The sequence below is a fragment of the Mobula birostris genome, chromosome 23 (assembly GCF_030028105.1).
Source record: "Mobula birostris isolate sMobBir1 chromosome 23, sMobBir1.hap1, whole genome shotgun sequence".
NCBI lineage: Eukaryota > Metazoa > Chordata > Chondrichthyes > Myliobatiformes > Myliobatidae > Mobula > Mobula birostris.
In genome coordinates, this window is record NC_092392.1 from 45,611,113 (window position 1) to 45,634,838 (window position 23,726).

Sequence of the window (23,726 nt, forward strand, 5' to 3'; positions counted from 1 at the left end):
GCACAGTAAGGTGCTGTGGGAAGGGGAGTGGTTGGAATAGCGGACTGGAGAGCCACGGAGGAAAGCTCCCTTTGCAACGCTGAAGATGGAGGAGCAGGGATGGTATGTTTGGTAAAGGAATCTCAAAATTCAAAGTAAATTTTATTATCTAAGTAAATATATGTCACAATATCCAACTCTGAGATTCATTTTCCTGTGGGCGTACTTAGCAAATCTATAGAATAGTAACTAAAACGGGACCAATGCATAAGACAACAAACCATGCAAATGCAAATATAAATAAATAGCAAAAGATAATGAGATAAGGAGTCCTCAAAGTGAGATCATTGGTTGTGGGAACATCTCAATGGGTGGACAAATGAGTGTAGCTATCCCCTTTTATTCAAGAGGCTGATGGTTGAGGGGTAGTAACTGCTCTTGAACTAGGTGGTGTAGATCCTGAGGGTCTTGCACCGTCTGCCTGATGGCAGCAGCGAGAGCGAGCATGGCCTAGGTGGTGGGGGTCTCTGATGATGGATCCTGCTTTCCTACAACAGTGTTTCATGTAGATGTGCTCAATGGTTGGGAGGGTTTTATCCGTGATAGACATCCTTTTGTAGGATGTAGCCAGCCAATACACATTCCACTACACGTCGATAGTAGTTCGTCAAAGGTTCTAGACGTCATGCTGAATCTCTGCAGACTCCGTAGGAAGTAGAGGTGCTGCCGTGCTTCCTTTGTAATTGCACTTACATGTCATGTCCAGGACAGATCCTTTGAAATAGTAACACACAGGAGTACTCTCCACTTCTGATCCTCCGATGAAGACTGGCTCATGGATCTCCGGTTTCTCTCTCCTGAAGTCTACAATCTGCTCTCTGCTGGCATTGAGTGAGAAGTTGTTGTTATTACACCACTCAGCTGAATTTTCAATCTCCTTCCTTATATGCTGATTCATCACCATATGGTTTTGGCCCGCATCAGCAAGCATGAATATGGCATTGGAGCTCTGCTTAGCCACACTGTCATAGATGTAAAGCAAGTAAAGCAGGGGGCTAAGCACACATCCCTGTGGTGCATCTGTGCTGATGGAGATTATGGAGGAGATGCTGTTGCCAATCCGAACTGACTGGGTCTACAAGTGAGGAAATCCAGGATCCAATTGCACAAGGAGGTGTTGAGGCCAAAGTCTCAGAGCTTTTTGATTAGTTTTGAGGGGATGATGGTATTGAATGCTGAGCTGTAGTTGATCGATGTATGCATCTTTTATGTCCAGATGTTCTAGGATTGAGTGAAGAGCCAGTCGGATGGCATCTGCTGTGGACATGTTGCTCCGGCAGGGAAATTGGAGCAGATCCAAGTCGCCTCTCCAGTAGGAGCTAATAGGCTTCATCAACAGCCTCTCAAAACATTTCACCACCGTGGATATAGGTGCAACTGGGCGATGGTCATTGAGGCTGGTCACCATGCTCTTCTAATGGAAGCCTGCTCCACTCTGCCAAAGTGAGAGGTTAAAGATCTCTCAGGTCAGCACAGTTCTTTGGTACGTGGCCAGGTACCCCATCTGGTCCAGATGTTTTCTGTGAATTCACCCTCCTGAAGGCAGTCCACACATCAGCTTCAGACACTGAGATCTAAGGATCATTGGGAGATGTGGGGGTTTGTGATGGTTATTCCATGTTCTTATGGTCAAAGTGAACATAGAAGGCATTGAGCTCATCTGGAAATGAAACCCTGCTGCCTCCCATGTCACTTGATTTAACTGAACTTGATCGAATCTCATTGAGGGTGGAGGAAATAATGAAGGATGATCAGTTAAATGTGGATCCTGGAGGGATGGAAAGTGTGGACCAAGGGAACTATATTTTTGAAGGGTGAGTAAGAACACAGTTGTGACAAATAGAGGAGACAATGGCGCCTAACAGCGACTCCTTTGATTGCATCTTCGGAAACAGCTCTATTTCTATTTTTAATATCTCTATTTTCCCTTCTCAGGGTTCTTTTGAAGACCCTGACCTAGAATTACACACTGACTTCGGTTCTTTGCGGGAATGGGACCTGCTCTTGGGGTCTCACGACTGGCCACTATTCCATATACCAAGGATACGGCCTAGAAGATTAGCTCGCCTTTGGAGTTTTGGGATTTTGTGGCTCAGGAGGTGGGTGGACTCGAGGTCGGTGCCTCTGCAGGAGATCGGTGTGTCGTGGGAGATAGGAGATCTCTGGCTGTGTGCCCAGAGGCCCAAGTGCTTTGGGCACTGAGCTTGGAAAATACAACGCAACGGACTTTTAACATCGAGTTGTTTGTTATGTCTCCCCTCGCGCTGTGAATTGGAGACATCTCTTTCTCCCTTATTAGAGAAAGAGGGAGCATGTGCTTTGTCGAATTATTGGGTGAACGAGTAGTCTTTGGGGTACTGCGTCTTTATTGATGCTTTGCTGCATGCTTGAGTGCTCGGTGGGGGGAGGTGCCGATGCTTTTTTTTGCTGGTGGGGGAAGGGTGATAGTTGCTTTGCTGCTGCTTACGTGTGGGAGGGGGAGCTGGGGGGTGCTTTAGGGTTCTAACATTTAAAGGATGCCATTCATCCTTTGTGCCAGCTGGTGGCGTAGTGGCATCAGCGCCGGACTTCAGAGTAAAGGCTCCCGAGTTCGAATCCAGCCGGCTCCCTTGCATGCTTTCCATCCATGCTGGGTTGAGTATCGAGCTAGCAACTCGGCCTTGTAAAAATAAGAAAGCCTGCTAAAAAAAAAATGCTGTCATGAAGGCGTCCAGATGACTCCACTCAGAGTTAAGGGCTTTCTTCTTTTCTTCATTCATCCTTTGGGTTTGGGGAACTCCTCTGTTGTCATGGATGGTTGCGAAGAAAAAGAATTTCAGGATGTATATTGTATACAGTTCTCTGACATTAAATGTACCTTTGAAACCTTTGAAATCTGGTCAAGGATTTTGTTAACTATGTGAGAAAGGAAGCTATATTTAAGAATGAAGCAAGAGATCTCAGAGGCATAGCGTCACGGTGAGCACTGACAAATGACTGGACCCAGGTGCGGAGGAATGACACAGATTCATATATTGAGACAGAATCAGAAATTTATTCATAGGAATTTGAACTGAACGTTGGTGGCTTGACCGAGTGACACCACAAGATGAATCATTCTCGAAACACATAAGGACCCTGCGATAAGTGCTAATTTGGAGTTCACTTTAAATAAGCACAGCACGCTGAAAACCCATGTCAGTCAAAATAAACTTGACAAGATTAAACAGAAAGCACAGGATTAATGACTCTAGATAAGACAACAGTTGACAAATACAGGTGCCCAGGCCTGCTGGGCTCAATTTGCATCAGTGTGGAGAGTTTCCTCACCTGCGTAGGTACAATAGAGACTGAAGAGCTGAGAGAATGGAATGGAGATCTTTTAAGTGGGAGGACATGTGGTCACTTAGCTATGCATGTGGATTGTAATGGATCTTTACTGCTAACTATCCTCTGAGGAGACAGAAAGATTCAAAAGGGGAACGAAGGTGTCAGAGGTGGAAGTGAGAACAAGGTGGAAATTGGCAACAAAAATGATGGAATTCTCAAGTTCTATATGAGTGCAAAAAGCAGCACCAATGGAGACACAATTGCATCAGAGAAAAGGCTGAGGGACTAAGCCTAATTTGGACTGAAATAAGGATTCTTCAGTACTTCCTAACCCTTTGCCTCCACAGATTCTGTCTGACACACTGAGCCCCTCCAGCAGCTTGTTTATAGCTCCAGATCCCAGCATTTATATCTTCAAAGACAGGCACTGTTCAGGACTGTGTCAATTCCCTTAGTTGAACATCTGACATGGAGAAAGTGAGAGGTATTGAAAAAGATGTTCAATGTGACTATTAGTCAGGCCAGGTGAACATGTGGGATGGTAGATGAGGACTGGTTTGGCTTCCTTAGGTGTGAAAATGCAGAGTGTCCTCAGACCATGCTGATGTGGAGAGAGGGAGTTGGAAATTATTGAAGTGACAGAAGGCAGTGGAGGTGCGTTGGATGTAAGTGGGAAAGAACTGGACAGGAGTGAAGAAATGGAGCCAATGATGAAAGAAATCTGCTTGGTGGGACAATAGGCAGCTGGAAACAATGGATCTATCCCTACTGAACACAAAAGGTTTTGCAGATGCTGGAAATCCAGAGCAACACTCACAAAATGATTTGTCCTAATGAAGGATCTCAGCCTGAAACATTGACTATTTATTCCCCTCCATAGATACTGCCTGACCTGCTGAGATCTACCCCTACAGTCCTGCTTGTGGATCTTGGTCAGAAGGTAGAAGTGGGCTGGATAGGGTTCGAGGGGTTTATAAGACTGAAGACTGAGGAGGGAAGATTTCTCAAGATAATGAGATCTGTGACTCCAGGTAACATTAGCTTGATATTTGCTGGTGGGATCATGTACCAGTGGGAGGTACGAGAAGGTGTATGGGAGCTCATGCTTGGATTTTGCAATAGTCAGTTCACCAAACCACAACACTGTCATCCTTGTTGGCAGGTTTTTTGCGGTTGGCCGTAGGTGAGTGGGTTACCACAGGTTCAGAAGGGGGCAGGCTCGAGTGAGGAAGGGGGAATAGAATGACTGAGAGAGTCAGTGATATGTTGGCAATAGGTCAATGGAAGTCTAAAGGCCAGTAGAAGGTTTCCATTTGGATGGGGAAATCTGGAGATGGGAGAAAGAAGCCACAGTCTGGGATGAAGTCTGAACTAAAAAGAGTGACAGAAGAGTTCAAGGTCATATCAGGCTCAGGATTCATTAAGATGAGAGATTAACTCCTGGTTCTACTGCACCAGCACAAGGGCCAGACAATAGCGTAGCCATTAGCACAATGCTATTACAGCTTGGAGTTTTGGGGTTCAGATTTCAATTCTGGCCCTGTCTGTAAAGAGTTGACTGTGTGGGTTTCCCCCAGCTGTTTTTGTTCCCTCCTACAGTCTGAAGATGTATTGGTTAGTAAATTAAATCATCATTGTGAATTGTCCTGTGATTAGGCTAGTGTTAAATTGGTGGGTTGCTGGCAGCATGGCTCACTGTGCCAAAAGGGCCAGTTCATCACTGTATCTCTAAATAAATAATAAAAACCTGAATCATCATTAGTTAAAACTCCTGTGATTTATTTCCTTGTCTCTCACTCCTTCTGTCTTCTCTGTATCAGTTGAGTAAGTGACTTCCAGACTTTTGTGTCAATTTATCCTGTGGGTTAAAACCCAGTGGCTACTGAATTCAAACAATCATTTCACGCAAGTGTTTAATTGTCAACAAAATGTGTTCTTTCTGAATCAAGTGCAAATTTAGAAATGCAGAGGCACATTGAGTCACGTCATTTCAAAGATTTCTTCCTGTAAATATTTGCAGGCCTTTGTTACTTGCATGAAATGAACATAATTTTCAAGCAGTTTTTATTCTGATCTGCAGGATAAACTGCTTTACTATTGTTTAAACGTGCTAATTCTGTAATGTCCCTGGAGGAAATGTTTTTTTACATTTAGTTCAAAATATATTCTGTAGTGTATATAAACATGCCTGAAGTTAAACTCCTTTCCTGCAGCACGAAAAAACATCTCCTATGTTCACCTTTCTATGCAGCCCTGCTATTTTTAGATCTCTGCCCTGCTAATGGGAAAACTGCAGTCTATTTTTTGAATGCCCATAGAGAAAGGAATACCACTGTTTGAAGGGAGGGGTATATGGTGACTTGAGACGAATGTATCATCTGAAGAAAATAAATTAAAATAAAACAGATGAATTTATCCATTTTTATTATGATGATAAAAATTATTTAATTCATATACTGTATCGATGCTTGATCGAATCAATTTGGCAAAATAAAGGAGAAGATTACAGCATCAGTTTTCCCTCATTGGTTACAAGCACTGGTAGAATCCAGAGGTACTCATCACTGACTTCTACAGCATATGCCAAGTTGCTGTATTTTCTAGAAAGTAAAGTAGCTTTTTATTTCTATGTGCCCCAAAAGAAAGACTTGATTAAACTGTTGTGTTGACTTACAATGAGCTAGAAGGTATTGCTAAAAGAGAAATTGAAATCTATTTTGCAGTGGTTGGAGTCTTTTCATTTGTCGACACAAGCAAACAAAGACAATGACACAGAAATGCTTCAACCTGCAGCTTGAGGGATCACGGTAGAGCGTCCCTGCAAAGCTCTCATTTCCTGGAATACATGGCCCAAGAAGAGAAAGGGCTAAGTTGCAGAACGGTCGTAGACAACCCTGAAGGTTGTGTGATGAGGATGCTGGTGGGATGCAAGAATGATGGGGGATGGGGGGGGTGGAATCTGTGAGGTCTTTTACTGAGGTTAAAACCAGGATAGGCCAGGGAGATACTAAGGGAACCTTGGGGTTGGGATTTAATCAGTGTGCCTCCAGAAGAGGTTAGTTGAGGTGACAGATACGGTAGCTTGGCAGTTCATCTGATTGCTTTACAATATCAGCGATCACCGATTAGGGTTCAGTTCCTGCTGTTCGTATGTTCTCCCTGTGACCACATAGATTTTTGGGTGCTCTGGTTACCTCCCACATTCCAAAGATGAACAGTTAGGGTTAGGATTAATGAGTTGTGGGCATGCTATGTTGGTGCCAGAAGCGTGGTGGTATTTATGGGCTGCTCTAAGCACAACCATCTGTTGGTGTCAGAGGACTAAAGAGGAGGCTGGAGGTTCGGAGAAAGGAACTGGAACACCTGAGAGAAGATTGTGGAGAGAGGTGAGAAGTGGGGATGGATATGAGGGAGTATTGAGAAAACTGGAAGCCATTAGAGACTAGTGACAAGTATGGATTAGAGCATGGTGACAATTGCTCAGGATGTAATAATAAAATAGGTGAGATCAATGTACCCATAAATTTGCTTCACAGCACCATTCCTTAGCTGTGACAAATAGAGGGATGAATACTGGTTAAAACCAGCTACAGTTCAAACTCATGCATTCATCAGCTCTGTGTGTGTGTGTGTGTGTGTGTGTGTGTGTGTGTGTGTGTGTGTGAGAGAGAGAGAGAGCGAGAGAGAGAGAGAGAAGCAAAGAATTGTGTAAATATTGTTGAATGTAAATTTGTATACTGATTGGCTTCGCCACACTGGTAATTTTGGAGAAAGAGTCTAACAATGGATGTCAGTTAACACTTTATATCAGTGACTAACAAACTGTTTTGGATTACCACCCGCTTGGCTCCCAGACCACATTCCGAACACCCCACCTCCCGCCCTTTCTCTTTCCGGACGTAGCAACGATAAAGAATTTCGATTTGCGATGCATAATGAAACAAAATCAGAACTGCAAATTCAAAGCAGTAACAAATTATTGCAAACATTATTCAAGTCGATTTAAAGTTAAAAATAAAACTATTTCCTTCATCCAGTTACAGTAAAAATAATTGTCATCAGCAAATTTAGAGCTTTCATTAGTGGTCCAACTATTCACTACTTCATTGCTTTTCACTTTCAATGAGATGGATGGTCTTGATGCAGTGATATTAGCTTCTCAACATCAAGTTGAATGTCACTCAGGAGTCTCAGAGCCCCATGTTCAGTAATTTGTTTTGTTTCATTGCTTTGAAAGAAGTTGAGCGACTGGACTGAAACTGCACTCCACTAAATATGATGCTGGAAAAGCAAGAAAGAACGTTTGGACTTTTTCCACAGCTCAGGATGATGTTAGATTAAATTAGATTAGATTATGAGGACACTCAGTCCTCTTTTATTGTCATTTAGAAATGCATGCGTTCAAAAATGATACAATGTTCCTCCGGTATGCTATCACAGAAACACAAGACAGACCAAGACTAAAACTGACAAAAAACACGTAATTATAACATATAGTTACAAGAGTGCAAAGCAATACCGGAATTTGATAAGAGCAGACCATGGGCACGGTTAAAAAAAAGTCTCAGAGTCCCGATAGCCCAACATTTCACGGAGACGGTAGAAGGGAGAAACTCTCCCTGCCATGAGCTTCCAGCACCGCAAACCTGCCGATGCAGCATCCTGGAAGCACCTGACCACAGTTCGACTCTGAGTCCATCCGAAAACTTCGAGCCTCCGATCAGCTCTCTGACACCGAGCACTGAGCACCATCTCTGCCGAGCGCTTCGACCCCGGCCCCGGCCACCAAGCAACAGGCAAAGCCAAGGATTCGGAGCCTTCCCCTCCGGAGATTTCGGATCACACAGTAGCAGCAGCAGTGAAAAGGGCAATTCAGAAGTTTCTCCAGATGTTCCTCCGCGCTCTCATGTCTGCCTCCATCAAATCAGAATTGTGCACGGCATCCTACTTAACAGATTACAGATATTCATCACCGGAGAGGCTGTGCGTGTTGCGTCGCATCGCCATCTTCTCCTCCCGCCATCAGATTTCTTGCTGCAACTAAATGTCTTGATATGATTCCTTGAATGTTGGCTTAAGCTCCAGCTCATTTTGTAGTGAGATCAGTTCTTCCTCCGTCCTTCCTGTTAGCTCCTGATTACAAGTGCTCAGGAATGGATTTACTACCCAATCGGGAATTTAGATGAAGGGAAGATCCAGAAATCTCTCTGACATGCCTTTATGAAACTCACCTAGTTGGGCGCAGCGTACTTGAAGATCATCATCTCATACTCCTCCTCTCACTTCCAAATCGGAGAAGCTCGGAAATTGGAAGAGGTCATGACAGCCAATGTTGCACTTAAATCGGGCTAACTTGGACAGGAATGTGGAGTTGTCTGACTACACGTCAATAAGATTCACATCATTTCCTTGGAACTGAAGATTGATTTCATTAAACTTTGTGACTAATTCTGAAAAATTAGCATTGTCATGACTAATATTCTTGAGTTGATTACTGAATGAGGTATTAGAGTCATCAAATAATTTTATCACAATTTCAAAAAGTGCATGAAAGTGTCTCAGGCAGATTTCTTTTGAGAGCTATCTGACTTCTGTGTGCAAAAACAAGCATTCAAACTGTTCATCATTCTCAATACAAAGCACTCGAAATAGTTGAGAACTGAGAGCATAAGACTTGATTTTATTTACCGCAGTGATAACAGTATGTGACCATCGAATCCTATTCATTATTGTTAATATTGTATTTAGGCATCCATCCGGGCAATGGTAGAATAGTTGTCTGTGCCTTTAAGTGGAGACGGTGATGTCATCACCGATGCGCGGGATAGTGGGGAGACTGTTTTTGTTTTCAGCAGAAGCTGGTGGGGCTTTGAGATTAAATTCCTCCCAGAGATACTGGGCATGGTGAGGAACGGTGAGTATTAATTGATGATATCCACGTCAATTTTTTTTATGCTTTTTGGCGAATCGAGAATATCGGTAACTTGACATGCTTTACATGTGGATGCTTTAGATTTTCATGAGTGAAGGCATCGGTGCTGGATAGTATGGCTTGTGGAAAGTTCCTTACTGGCCAAGTAGGTCAGTCTTCCTGTAATTTAACTACCAGACAATACCTTGTAAAAGTTGTGCCAAAGTGTACCTTTAGTCTAACTTTATTGTAACATGACTGATTGTGAATGTAACAGCGTAACGTGAACGTTTAGTCTCTGTTTGGAAGCTTAGCATGTGTGTACTAAAAGGGAGTAGACGTCTTATGTGAGATGTATTTGCTTACATTTTTGCTGCTCTGTATAAGGTATAAGGTTGGTGGGATTCTAATGTTGTTTGTATTGTGTTCCTTCAGAATTGCCACTACCGTATTAGTTTTCTATTAGTTTTGTGCATTTGCTTTATGTATTTTTAAACTGCATACGCAATTTGTCGATACACAAGGGTGTGGATCAAAAGTTAAACTGAGATTGTAATGGCAGCAACTGGTTGTAAATTCGTTTGTTTTGTTTTGAGACCTTCTTCTGGCACTAAAACATCTAAAACAGATAAAGGAATTAAAACCCAAGCAAGTATTTGTTGTCCTGAGTGTGTACTTTTCCTCAGGCTACAAAATTTGGTACTAGGAGTGGGTTTAATTCCAAGCCAGTTTAGAGGGTCTCTGATTGTTGTATGCAGTATAATATACAGTACCTAATACGGTAGTTGTGAAGACAGGACTGCTGGTTCCCGTCGGGTGGAAGGAGGGGAGCGCCTGTTGCCACGTGGAGAGCGCGGTAGAGCCTCGGGAATGGGCCCGGACGTCAGCGACTGACGTCAGGACGCAGAACAGAGTCGTGGATCCAGGGAACTGCAGGCCATGAAGCCATCGCGTTTGCAGCAAAGGAAGCAGCAACTCCTTTTACAGGCTTGCTGTGTGAACTTGAAAGACTTGAGCTTTTACTATGTTACACTCAGAGGACACACCAGTTGAACTTGATTTGATTGAACAAATTAGGGAATTGCATGGTAGATATGATGAAGCCATGGCAACCATAGATAAATTAAGCAAAAGTCCCTATGTATATGTCCCAGGGGAAAGAAACATTGTTCCATTTATGGGGGATGTTGAGAAAGATGGGAGGTCTGTTGATGACTTTATTGAAGAAGTACAACGTGCGCTTCATGGTAGAAATCAGTGTGACCAGGATCAGTATGACTTTGTTATGTCCCTGCTCAGGGGTGAAGCCTTAGAGGAAGCACGTATGTGCAGTGATGCTGGGGAAGACCGGGCTGATGACTTGTTCACCTATCTCAGGGAAGCTTTTAGAGACAAGCGTAGGGTACCCCGGCGGTGGCATAGCTTTTACAGTCGCAAACAGCGTGAGGGTGAAGATGTAAGAGAGTTTTCACATGCCCGAACCCAAGCTCTTAACTTGCTACTGAAACACTCCCCTGATGCTGTGACCAATGAGAGGGTGATGCTAAGAGATCAATTTATAGAGGGGATCAGGGATCCTTCCCTCAGAAGGGAGTCCACTGATTCGTGCGGGACCACCCTGAGTCCTCAATGATAGAAGTGAGGGAGGAGGCTCATCTGTGGCTTGTAGAAGAGCCCCTGGGAAATACAAAGTCTGGAAAGTCAAAGTATAGCAGTAGCCAGGCACAGTGCTCGATTCTTAAAGCTCAGGAATCTGAGTCTGTCACACTAGATGACGTCCTTAAAGTGGTCTCAGAGCAGGGCAAAGCCCTTAGTGAATTGACTCAAGCAGTGAAAGATCTCACTGTGCAGAGGGATTTTACATGCACTACTAGCAGCAGACATAATTTATAGCCTTGGTTCACAGAAGATGGGCAACCAATATGATGTTTCAAGTGTCAGGTGGGAAGGCATTTGGTCAAGAATTGCCCACAGAAGCGGAGTGCAAGGGAAGTGGAGTCTGCATCCTCCCGCCCTCAAGATATTGGGAGTAGGGCAATTCGGCGGAACCTCATAGGTACAGATAATGTACAGCTATCCCGTGACCAGTTGCTGCAACGCACCATAGGAACATGTCCAGTTGTTGAGCTTGAAATACCAGGTGTCACTGTCTGTTGTCTGTTGGACACAGGTAGTCAGGTAAGCACCCTGACAGAACAGCTCTTTCAAGAACACTTGAATGGAGAGGATGAGGATATGTTGTCCATTGCTGACTGGCTTAGGCTAGCAGCTGCAAACGGTCTGGATATTCTTTACCTTGGGTATCTAGAGCTAGAAGTTCAAGCAATGGGCATGAAGATACCAAATTGTAGCTTTCTAGTAGTCAGGGATCCTGTTAGCACCGAACCACCTGTCCGATGTATTGTAGACATGAACATTATCAGCCAGCGTAGGCAACTTGTCTATGCAGAGTTTGACACAACCCTAGAAGGGGAGCTGGATTCTGATTGGAGAGATGTTTTCCAGAAAGTGCAGATGCACACTACTGAAAAGAAAGCAGTAGTCCGAGTATTGGGAAAAGATACTGAGCACATACCTGCTGGATCTGTAGTCACCATTGCAGCAAGTAAGGCCACTGGCGATGCAGGTAGTGATCATAAAATGTTACTGGAGCCACTTAGCACCCCTTTACCAGGAGGTATCATAGTCATTCCTACACTCATTGACTTTGGTAATCCTATAGTGCCAGTACAGATTTTAAACCTCTCTCGGGAGGATGTATGGCTAACACCTAGGACCAGGCTGGGTATCTTGTCAAAGGTGGAGTGGGTAGATAGTGATCCACAATGTGCAGTAGAATTTCAGCCGATCTCAGCTGGCGTTGATCATGTGACAGTGGGTTAAAGGAGGAGTGTAGTAAGCACGAGTTAAAGTCAATTCTAGACAAGTTCGACCGTGGGGGTAGTGAAGGACAACAAGCTCAGCTAAGAGCTTTACTGGTTAAGTACCTGGATATCTTTGCAGTTGAAGAGGAAGACCTTGGGTACACGGACAAGGTCAAGCACGAAATTCAGTTAATTGATGACGAGCCTGTTTCACAGCCATACCGTTGTGTTCCGCCGAATCAGTACAATGAAGTGAAAGAGCATATGTCAAAGTTACTGAGGAAGGGTGTGATTCAGGAGAGCAATAGGTCATATGCCTCACCTGTGCTGTTGGTCCGGAAGGCGGATGGTAGCATAAGACTGTGTGTAGATTATTGGAGACTGAATCTTAAGATCTGAAAGGATGCATTCCCACTCCCACGTATAGATGAGAGTTTTGATGCCCTGCAGGGCACGCAATTTTTTTCGACAATAGACCTCGCGAGTGGTTACCATCAAGTGGCGGTAGAGGAGTGTGATAGGCATAAGACTGCTGTATGAATATCTTTGGTCTGTATGAATATCTTCGCATGCCGTTTGGGGTCTGCAATGGACCGGCGACTTTTCAAAGGCTCATGCAGGCAACCATGAATGGTTTAGTCTTCCAATTCATGCTTGTGTACTTGGATGATATTGTGGTGTATTCACAGACTTTCCAGGAACACTTGGGGAGGCTCGACACTGTGCTTAAGCACCTCAAGGAGACTGGTCTGAAGGTAAAATTGGAAAAGTGTTATTTTCTGCAGTCAGCGGTCAAGTTCTTAGGTCACCAGATATCAGCCAAGGGGATAGGTATAGATTCTGAGAAGGTCTCAGCTGTTCAGCAGTGGCCAGTACCATCGACTGTTAAGGACTTAAGATCGTTTCTTGGCTTTTGCAGTTATTACTGATGATTCATTCAGGGATTCTCCAAGATCGCAGGTCCACTGCATGATGTAGTGAATTTGTGTACTAATGTAGGGAGTCCAAGTGAAACAAACCGGCTGTTAGAACAGTCTTAGACGGAAGAATGTCAAACTGCCTTTGACTTGCTGAAAGAGAAACTGACCAGTTCCCCCATCCTTGACTTTGCCGATTCCTCCCAGCCCTTTATAGTGGAGACCGATGCCAGCAATCATGGGCTAGGAGCTGTGTTATACCAACAGCAGGGAGTGGGAAAGAGGGTTATTGCATATGCAAGCCGGCAATTAAGGAATGCCAAAAAGAATGACAGGAATTATAGCAGCATGAAATTGGAGCTGCTTGCACTTAAGTGGGCTGTAGTAGAGAAGTTTCATAGATACTTGTTGGGTTCCAAATTCACTGTAATCACTGACAATAACCCCCTATCCCACTTGAAAACTGCCAAGTTGGGAGCAGTGGAGCAGAGATGGATCTCACAGCTGTCAGTGTTTGACTTCGATGTCCAGTATCGTCCGGGTCGGAGCAATACCGTGGCTGATGCACTCTCTGGGCAGCCATTTGCAGGGGAGCCTGAGCCTGCCTCAGAGGACGTGGAGTTTGATGGGGCTGTGGTGATCTGTAGTTTGATCAATCGCGGCACAGCCCTTGACCCGGCACTGGTTACCGCTGGTTTTAGCAGCTGTAGGGTTAAGCAAATCCAAGCCTGGGAAGCTGGTACTAGTGATGTAAGTGGTCTGATGCAAAGGAACACTCCAACCCTCCCAGGTTATTCTAATGGGGGCTTGCATACTTTTCAGCAGGAAGACCCTGTGTTAGGTGTCCTAAGAGACTTATGGAATCAGAAAAGAAAGCTGAGTGGCCAGGAGCGTAAAACTCTGCCTAAACCTCTTTTGTCTCTGTTAAAGCACTGGGACAGTATCAGGGAGTGTAAAGGGTTACTGTATAGGGTATTTGAGGATGGGAAGCTTGGGGAGTGTTACCAGCCTCTGGTACCTAACAGCTTGAGGAGCAATGTGTTAGAGTACGTATATGACTCTATGGGCCATCAAAGTATAGAACGTACTCTGCAATTGTTGAGAAGCCGATGTTTTTGGCTGGGCATACACGAGGATGTGGCATGGTGGGTCAAAAATTGTCCACGTTGTGTGCTAACTAAGTTGCTGCAGCCGAGGATCCATCTCCCCATGAAGTCATTTCTGGCTTCTAGGCCGCTTGAAGTTGTAGCTGTAGATTTCACTGTGTTGGAGCCGGCAACTGATGGGAGTGAAAATGTCTTAGTGGTCACGGACGTTTTCACTAAATTCACCCAAGCATTTCCAACTCGGGGTCAAAAGGCGGATACCACAGCAAGGGTGCTCTTGAGGGAATGGTTCATGAAGTACGGTGTCCCTGAGAGATTGCATTCTGACCAGGGCTGTAACTTCGAAAGTGAGGTCATAGCGGAGCTTTGCAAACTATACGTGGTAAAGAAGAGCCGTAGTACACCTCATCATCCTACTGGAAATGCACAGTGCGAGCGTTTCAACAGGACGATGCATGATTTGTTGCGTACGTTGCCTCCAGAAAAGAAGCACAGGTGGCCATAACATCTACCTGAGTTGGTGTATGCATATAATACGACACCTCACGCAACCACCTGGTATTCACCTTACTGTCTGTTGTTTGGGGTGGATCCCTACTTACCCGTGGATGCTTTGCTGGGGCAAGAACAGACTGCAGACCGGAAACAGTTTTGTATTAGTTTTGTGTGTTTGCTTTATGTATTTTTATACTGCATACGCAATTTGTCGATACACAAGGGTATGGATCAAAAGTTAAACTGAGATTGTAATGGCAGCAACTGGTTGTAAATTCGTTCGTTTTGTTTTGAGACCCTCTTCCGGCACTATAACAGCTAAAACAGATAAAGGAATTAAAACCCGAAAAAATATTTGTTGTCCTGAGTGTGTACTTTTCCCCAGGCTACAAAATTAAATTTTATACACCCTTGTGTATCGACGAATTGAGTATGCAGTATAAAAATACATAAAGCAAACCGCACAAAACTAATACAAAACTAATATGGTAGTGGCAATTCTGAAGGAACATAATATAAACAACATAGGAATTCCACCAACCCTGTACCTTGCAGCAAAAATGTAAGCAAATACATCTGATCTAACACATCTACTCCCTTTTAGTACACACGTGCTAAGCTTCCAAACAGAGACTAAACATTCACGTCACGCTGTTACTTTCACAATCAGTCATGATACAATAAAGTTAGACTAAGGGTACACTTTGGCACAACTTTTACAAGATATTGCCTGGTGCTGTAGTTAAATTACAGGAAGACTGACCTACTTGGCTGGTAAGGAACTTTGCACAAGCCACATTGTTCAGCGCTGATGCCTTCACTTGTGAAAATCTAAAGCACCCACATGTAAAACATGTCAAATTACTGATATTCTCAATTCGTCAACGAGCAGAAACGAATTCACATGGATATCATCAATTAATACTCACTGTTCCTCACCATGCCCAGTATCCAGTATCTCTGGGAGGAACTTAATCCCAAATCCCCACCAGCTTCCTTTGCTGAAAACAAAAAGTCTCCCCACTATCCCACGCGTGCATAATGACATCACCGTCTCCACTTAAAGGCACAGACAACTATTCTACCATTACCCGGATGGATGCCTAAGTACACTTTTAACGATAATGAATAAGATTCGACAGTCTCCCGGTTACAAGTATTTGCTAATTTGTCCACCCAATTACTCAGATCTTTTGTGAAAAGATCTTGTCTGTGAATTACACAGTGAATGGTAAATATGTTAGATACAGCTTTTTTCAAGAAAGTAATATCCCCACGGTGGTGTCCATCTGTTGCACAAGCAAGAATGTTGGTAAGCAGAATGTTCTTCTCTTTGAAAAATTGCTCAGAAACCTGCAATAATGATGCCCCCTTTGTATCTGTTTCTATTCTCCTTTCAAGTAACAACTCTGGAACCATGCTGTCATTTTTTATGAAATGAACATAACCAAGAAGCAAAGATTTGTTGCCTGGAAAAGATAATTCAACCAACTGCAGAGTAAATTCTGCTGTCCCAAGCATGTTGCACAACGTGACTTCCATATTCTCAGCCATTTCATCAACAGAGTTGAACAGAGTTGTCGTTGAGCAGAATTGCTTTAATTATTTGGTGTGGTGACTTTTGCAAAACCGTACTCAGAATCCCCCTTACTGCCGGCAGAATTGGTTCTTCTCCAACTGTACACAGCTTTCTAGATTTATCAATGAGCATTTAAATGTTGTTTAAGTCCAACTTCAAGTGCTAGATCAATAAAGGGGAAAGTTTTGATGTCATTATAGCTCAGGTAAAACCTGTCTCTCTGCCTTAAGGTAGAGAAAAGGGGCAGTGATATCTCAGTTGAGTGTAGTCTAGAGAATTGCATTCAAGACCATTCGAAAAGCCGGTTTCTGAACTTTACCCCATTGAACACTACACCATAAATTGCACGAATTATGTCTCTGCATGATTAGCATATGTGAATCATACTAGCTAACCCTATACTACAGTAGTGAATGGCATAATTCGCGGGCCGGTTCTGGAAATAAAACGATTTCTTCAGTCCAGATTTCCTATGATATTCCAAATACAAAAATGTCATATGACTTTTCAACAACTGGAATGCACTTCGAGCATAGTATAAGAGAATGGTGAGTTAGCACAAGGTGAGATGATTACATGATCATTGTAATTGATTATGAGGCACTGAGGATCAAATGTTTATAAGTCATTCATTTCTTAAATTAAGTCTGTAATCCGTCAGCTGCTCTCCTTACTACCAAGCAAGCCCACTGCTCCCTTTATCTTTATAGCCCCTTAAAAACTCCCACTGCCAAGGGATGGGAGGGGGCAATATTGCCCACCTTGGGAACCACTGCTTTAGTTTTTCAGTGCAACCTGAAGTTTATATCCTGGGTAAGTTTTAATTGGCAAGTTGAAGAGCAGATAATCACTATATGCGTTTCCAGAATGCTTACTGTGGTGATTTATCTGAAGTTGGATTACGTCAATGGAACATACCCTACAAAGAACCTGTAGTCTAGAAAGTTATCTCCAATTGGTAGTGTTATATAGTCACATTGGTGTGTGCAACCTGCATTCTAAAGCTATTCCATTAATGTCAAGTATAGAAAACAGGTTGTGATACAAATGTCTGCAGGATACACCTTGTACATTTCATTTACTGAAATTATTTCTCCTTTTGATTGCCATTGTCCTAGTGTAACTAGTAGAGTTCTGCCTCTCAGCTCTGGTGAACTTAGTTCAATTCTAACCCCTTGTGCTTTCTGTTTGGAATGTCCATGAGCTCCCTGTGAACGCTTAGGCTTGCTTCAGGTTCTATGGGATTCTCCCATATCCTAAGGATGTGCAGAATGATAGTTAATTGACCATTGCAAGATGGCCCTAGTATATCGGTGAATGGTAGAATCTGGGTTGGGCAGGGGGAAATTGTAGGAAATGTAGGCAGAATAGATAAGATTAAACCAGGATTAGTGTAAATATGTATTTGTAATGATCAATGCACACTTGAGAGACTGAAGGGCTTGTTTCTATGATATATCTCCTCATGCCAATTACAAGAGGGATTGTGATCAGTAATTCGACCTTCCCATTAGCTGTAACTTTCACTAACAGCCTCTTAAGAGAATCTATGTCAAATGCCTTCAGGAATCAGGCGTAGATAATATTATTGATGTTCATCTCTCCACTATTTCTGTCATCTCTTTACAGAACTCAAAAAGATTTGTCAAGCATGACTTATCCTTTACAAATTCAACCAGGGAGACTCACTGATCAGCATGAAATTTTCAAATGGATTGAGTCCTTAATTTCCTTATTTCCTGATAACAGACATAAAGATAACTGGTCTATTTAATGAATTTATTTATTTATAAGGTCTACATGCCCTTCGAGTCACACCGCTCAGGAATCCTCCTATTTAATCCAAGCCTAATCACGGAGCAATTTACAATGACCAATTAACGTACCAACCGGTACATCTTTGGACTGTGGGAGGAAACCCTTGTGGTCACAGCGAGAACATACAAGTTACTTACAGGCAGCAGTGGGAATTGAACCTAGGTCACCTGCACTGTAAAGTGTGCTAACCACTACATTATTATGCTGTCAACCTGTGGTTTTCCCTCCTCACTTTTCTTAAATTAAAGCTCTCTGCACATCATAGCTTTCAGCTGATAAAAGGAATGGAGGCATTCAGGTAAGGAGGAATGTTAATTTTAAGTTAGAAATCCAAAAGGTAAAGAAACATACAGTGCCAAATGGGCAGACTGTCAGGGAAGAGCAGAGAGCTTAATGGTGATGGTGTATCATCAAAAAAAATCTAAGAAGCAAAAGGCCAATATTAAATACACTTCATCTCACTGCAATTCTGTCTAGAAAGTAGCATTACAGGTAAGCCCAGCTACCTTGATGATGTAGGATATTGCAAAGGCAGTGAGTAGGAAAGAACTAGTTTTAATAAGTAGAATTAGAATGAGCAGAGTTAAAAATAACATGGGTAGATAACTCCAGTGGAAATTATTTACTAGTAGCGACACCAGATCCTTGGTCAAAGAGTATCAGACCTTGGAATAAAGAAAATGCAATAACTTTTGGGGACTTTTTCTTTTCATAGGAAGTGAACAATTGTTGCCAATAGCAACCTAGCAGATGAGGTCATAGAATGCATTTGAGTTAATATGTGAATATGATGTCACAAACTGATTGAATCTTGCTCTTTGTGATAGAACAGGGCTTATTGGTAATTTTATGTTAAAGAGTCCTCTGGGGAAGAGTGATCACAATATAATAGAATTTTATACTGAAATGGTGGCATCTGAAGTCTAAAACTAGAGTTTTAAACACAAATAAATGAAGACAAATACATTAGCATAACAGTTGAGCTGTCAAATGTTGACAGTTTAAAAAGTAACATATTAAATGAGCAATGACATATTTATGAACAAAGTTTTGAAATCTCAAACAATATTTTGTTCCAATGAAAAATCAAAACTCTCCTGGAAAATTTTTCCATGGGTGCCAATTAAAGAATTTAGCATTTATTTAAAGGCTTTAATTGTGTGAATATCCTGGAGATGGGAAATAATTTGAAAAGGAGCAACAAATGACTAAAAAAAAGAAAAAGCAGAAAACAAATTGATAACATATTGAAAGAGTATCCGCCATCTTGTGCTCTTGAATGCTCAACTTCTTCCTCACTGACACGAGCACGAGCTATATTTATGTCACCCAGATTTCATGGCTTTTAGGCTTGAATGTGGCTTCATTAAGACTAAATGAATTTAAGTGTCCTCCAATTTTAACTTGGTAGTAGTTTTAGAATCTGGAAACATAAATACACTTATTTTTTGGTAATCATGTAAGTGTTCTTTTAGCTTTTGTCTAAAGTTAAAATAAACCTTTGTCTCGGGGGAATGTCAATTGGCTTCATGTGCAACACATTTTGTTCCAATCTTACTCACGTTCCCTTCCTGACCACTTCCTCTGTTCTATTGTTGAGTGTGTCAATGTTGCTCCTGGCTCTTGATCTGATCTAGAGAATGCCATTACCTCTTCTTTCAGTTCCCTTCTCATAACCTCTGACTCATTTCTACCCTTCCCTGAACTAGTTTGTCTCCATTTCTGGCACAGACATTCATAAGTATTCCTCAACAGATCTCAACCACATGTTTTATTTCTTCTTATATCTCCTGAGGATTTGACGTCTATTTTTCCAATTTCTAATATGTGCAATTTTTTTTTAATTATTTAACTTTCTACGCCCAGAGTTTCTGACATTGTCTCCAGCCTGAAATAGATCTTAGCAAGATCAATAGTTGTGACCGATTGTTTCCAAGACTCAAATATTACATCCTCCAATCAAGTTCAGTCAGTAATGGAACAGCTTTCTTTATCCTCTCATTACTCTTTCTAGCAGCTTTACCATGCAATCCACCACCAACAAGGTAAAGCTCCAACTCAACACGAGACATTAATAATAGACTCACGTCTTACGGTTCTGACAATGGTTTTAGATTTTCATTTGCTTCGATGGAATGGCTTTATCTTATCAACATTACTTTATTGCCATTCTTGATGACAGAAGGGTGAAGTTATTGTATTGATAATTTTAGAGGCAACATTGGGCAATTACATGGATGTATCAACTTGTTATCTATTCTTTCCTTGTATGGTAACACTTTAAATGAGTAAAACCCCACTAGCATATTGTTTAAACATAACATAGAGCACAGAACTGTACAACATAGAAATCAGACCTACGGCCCACATTGCCTGTCTAAGCATGATGCCAAATGAAATTAATCCCTCCTGCCTTCATTTCTCCCCATTCCGTCCATATTTGCATGCCTATCTAAAAGCCTCTTGAACTCAATTACCATATTTTTTATGTATTTGGACAATCAGTGTGGATCAGTCTCTTCCGGCCCAAATGAGCCGCTCTACCCAGTGACCCACCTATTTCATCCCAGCCTAATCACAGAATAATTTACAATGACCAACTAACCTATTAACGGGTATGGCTTTGGACTGTGGGAAGAGACTGGAGCACCTGGAGGATACACACACACCCACGGGAGGAACGTACAAACTTTATTACAGAGGATGTCAGAACTGAACTCCAGACTCGCACGCTTCAAGCTGTAACAGAGTTGTGCTTAATGCCACGCTACTGTGGTGCTCTATGGTAGCTTCCACTACTAGTCTGTGCCAGCATGTGATGGCATCATTACTGGAAAGATCACAATGAGTCTAATTTACTAATATAGCTGATGCATTGTTGTGTTCATTATGAACCAATCAACGAGATGAGGATATCATGAGAAGGTAACTATTACTGTTTGAAGGATCTCAAGCACTTCCATTGTCTGTGTGGGTCAGTGTGGGCGTTGGAAGCAGCTTTAAATGCACTGTTCAAAATAGAAACTTTTTGACTTATTTTTAAACATGCATTCAGATCTGCAATTCAGTCTTTCAGGTAAACTTGGTGCTTTGTGTTAACTAGAACACTACCGATGCTACTACAGTACTATAAAACTGGGTATTTGTTCCTAATAGTTATTGTTAAAGTTTCTTGCTTTTATATTATGACACAGAAGAATCTATCAGCTCATCTGATATATATATATATATATTTACAGTGGATTCCAGTTAATTGGGACATTGGTTAATTAGGGAGGCTGCTTATTTGGGACAGCTCTTAAAGAACAAAAACTAATTGAGAAAAGAGAAAAAAGAGAAAAGAGAAAACAGATGGGGTACGAGGGGGAGGTGGGGCATTAGCAGAAGTTGGAGAAGTCGATGTTCATGCCATCAGGTTAATTCCACATCCCATTCCCATTCTGACATGTCTATCCACGGCCTCCTCTACTGTAAAGATGAAGCCACACTCAAGTTGGAGGAACAACACCTTATATTCTGTCTGGGTAGCCTCCAACCTGATGGCATGAACATCGACTTCTCTAACTTCCGCTAATGCCCCACCTCCCCCTCGTACCCCATCTGTTACTTATTTTTATACACACATTCTTTCTCTCACTCTCCTTTTTCTCCCTCTGTCTCTCTGAATATACCCCTTGCCCATCCTCTGGGTCCCCCCCCCCACTTGTCTTTCTTCCCGGACCTCCTGTCCCATGATCCTCTCGTATCCCCTTTTGCCAATCACCTGTCCAGCTCTTGGCTCCATCCCTCCCCCTCCTGTCTTCTCCTATCATTTTAGATCTCCCCCTCCCCCTCCAACTTTCAGATCCCTTACTCACTCTTCCTTCAGTTAGTCCTGACGAAGGGTCTCGGCCTGAAACGTCGACTGTACCTCTTCCTAGAGATGCTGCCTGGCCTGCTGCGTTCACCAGCAACTTTGATGTGTGTTGCTCTAACTAGAGTCATTCATGGAACTTGCATGACCGTTAGACGCTACACAGTGCTTAGAGTGAACAATTTTAAAATAGCATCGATTGCATGTGTTGGTGTTCAAAAACAATGATTTTTGTTACTGATTGCTGACAAATAATAAACAGTAAGACAATTCAGGCAACACACACAAAATGCTGGTGGAACACAGCAGGCCAGGCAGCATCTATAGGAAGGTATAGTGAGAGGGACAGAGGAAGAAAAAAGAGAGAGAATGAAAGGGGGAAAATAAATAAATAAATAGATAGATAAATAAAGGATGAGGTAAGAGGGTGAGGAGGGGCATTAACGGAAGTTAGAGAAGTCAGTGTTCATGCCATCAGGTTGGAGGCTACCCAGACGGAATATAAGGTGTCGTTCCTCCAACCTGAGTGTGGCTTCATCTTTACAGTAGAGGAGGCCGTGGATAGACATGTCAGAATGGGAATGGGACGTAAATTAAAATGTGTGGCCACTGGGAGATCCTGCTTTCTCTGGCAGACAGAGCGTAGGTGTTCAGCGAAACGGTCTCCCAGTCTGCGTCGGGTCTCACCAATATATAGAAGGCTGCACCAGGAGCACCGGATGCAGTATATCACCCCAGCCGACTCACAGGTGAAGTTTTGCCTCATCTGGAAGGACTGTCTGGGGCCCTGAATGGTGGTGGGGGAGGAAGTGTATGGGCATGTATAGCATTTGTTCTGCTTACAAGTGCCGGGAAGAAGATCGGTGGGAAGGGATGGGGGGGACGAATGGACAAGGGAGTTGGGTAGGGAGCGATCCCTGTGGAAAACAGAAAGGGGGGAGAGGGAGAGATGTACTTGTTGGTGGGATCCCATTGGAGGTGGCGGAAGTTATGGAGAATTATATGTTGGACCCAGAGGCTGGTGGGGTGGTAGGTGAGGACAAGGGGAACCCTATTCCTAGTGGGGTGGCGAGAGGATGGGGTGACAGCAGATGTACGTGAAATGGGAGAGGTGTGTTTGAGAACAGAGTTGATGGTGGAGGAAGGGAAGCCCCTTTCTTTAAAAAAGGAAGGTATCTCCTTCGTCCTGGAATGAAAAGCCTCATCCTGAGAGCAAATGCAGCAGAGATGGAGGAATTGCGAGAAGGGGATGGCATTTTTGCCAGAGATAAGGTGGGAAGAGGAATAGTCCAGATAGCTGTGAGAGTCTGTAGGCTTATAGTAGACATCAGTAGATAAGCTCCAGAGATAGAGACAGAAAGATCAAGAAAGGGGAGGGAGGTGTCAGAAATGGACCAGGTAAATTTGAGGGCAGGGTGAAAGTTGGAGGCTAAGTTAATGAAGTCAACAAGCTCAGCATGCGTGCAGGAAGCAGCGCCAATGCAGTCATCTATGTAGCGAAGGAAAAGTGGGGGACGGATACCAGTATATCCTTGCAAGCGGAACAAGAGCTACACATGCCCTTACACTTCCTCCCTCGCTACCATTCAGGGCCCCAGATAGTCCTTCCAGGTGAGGCGACACTTCACCTGTGAGTCGGTTGGGGTGATATACTGCGTCCGGTGGTCCCGATGCGGCCTTCTATATATTGGCGAGACCCGACACAGACTGGGAGATCATTTCACTGAACACCTACGCTCTGTCCACCAGAGAAAGCAGTGTCTCCCAGTGGCCACACATTTTAATTCACATCCCATCCCCATTCTGATATGTCTATCCACGGCCTCCTCTACTGT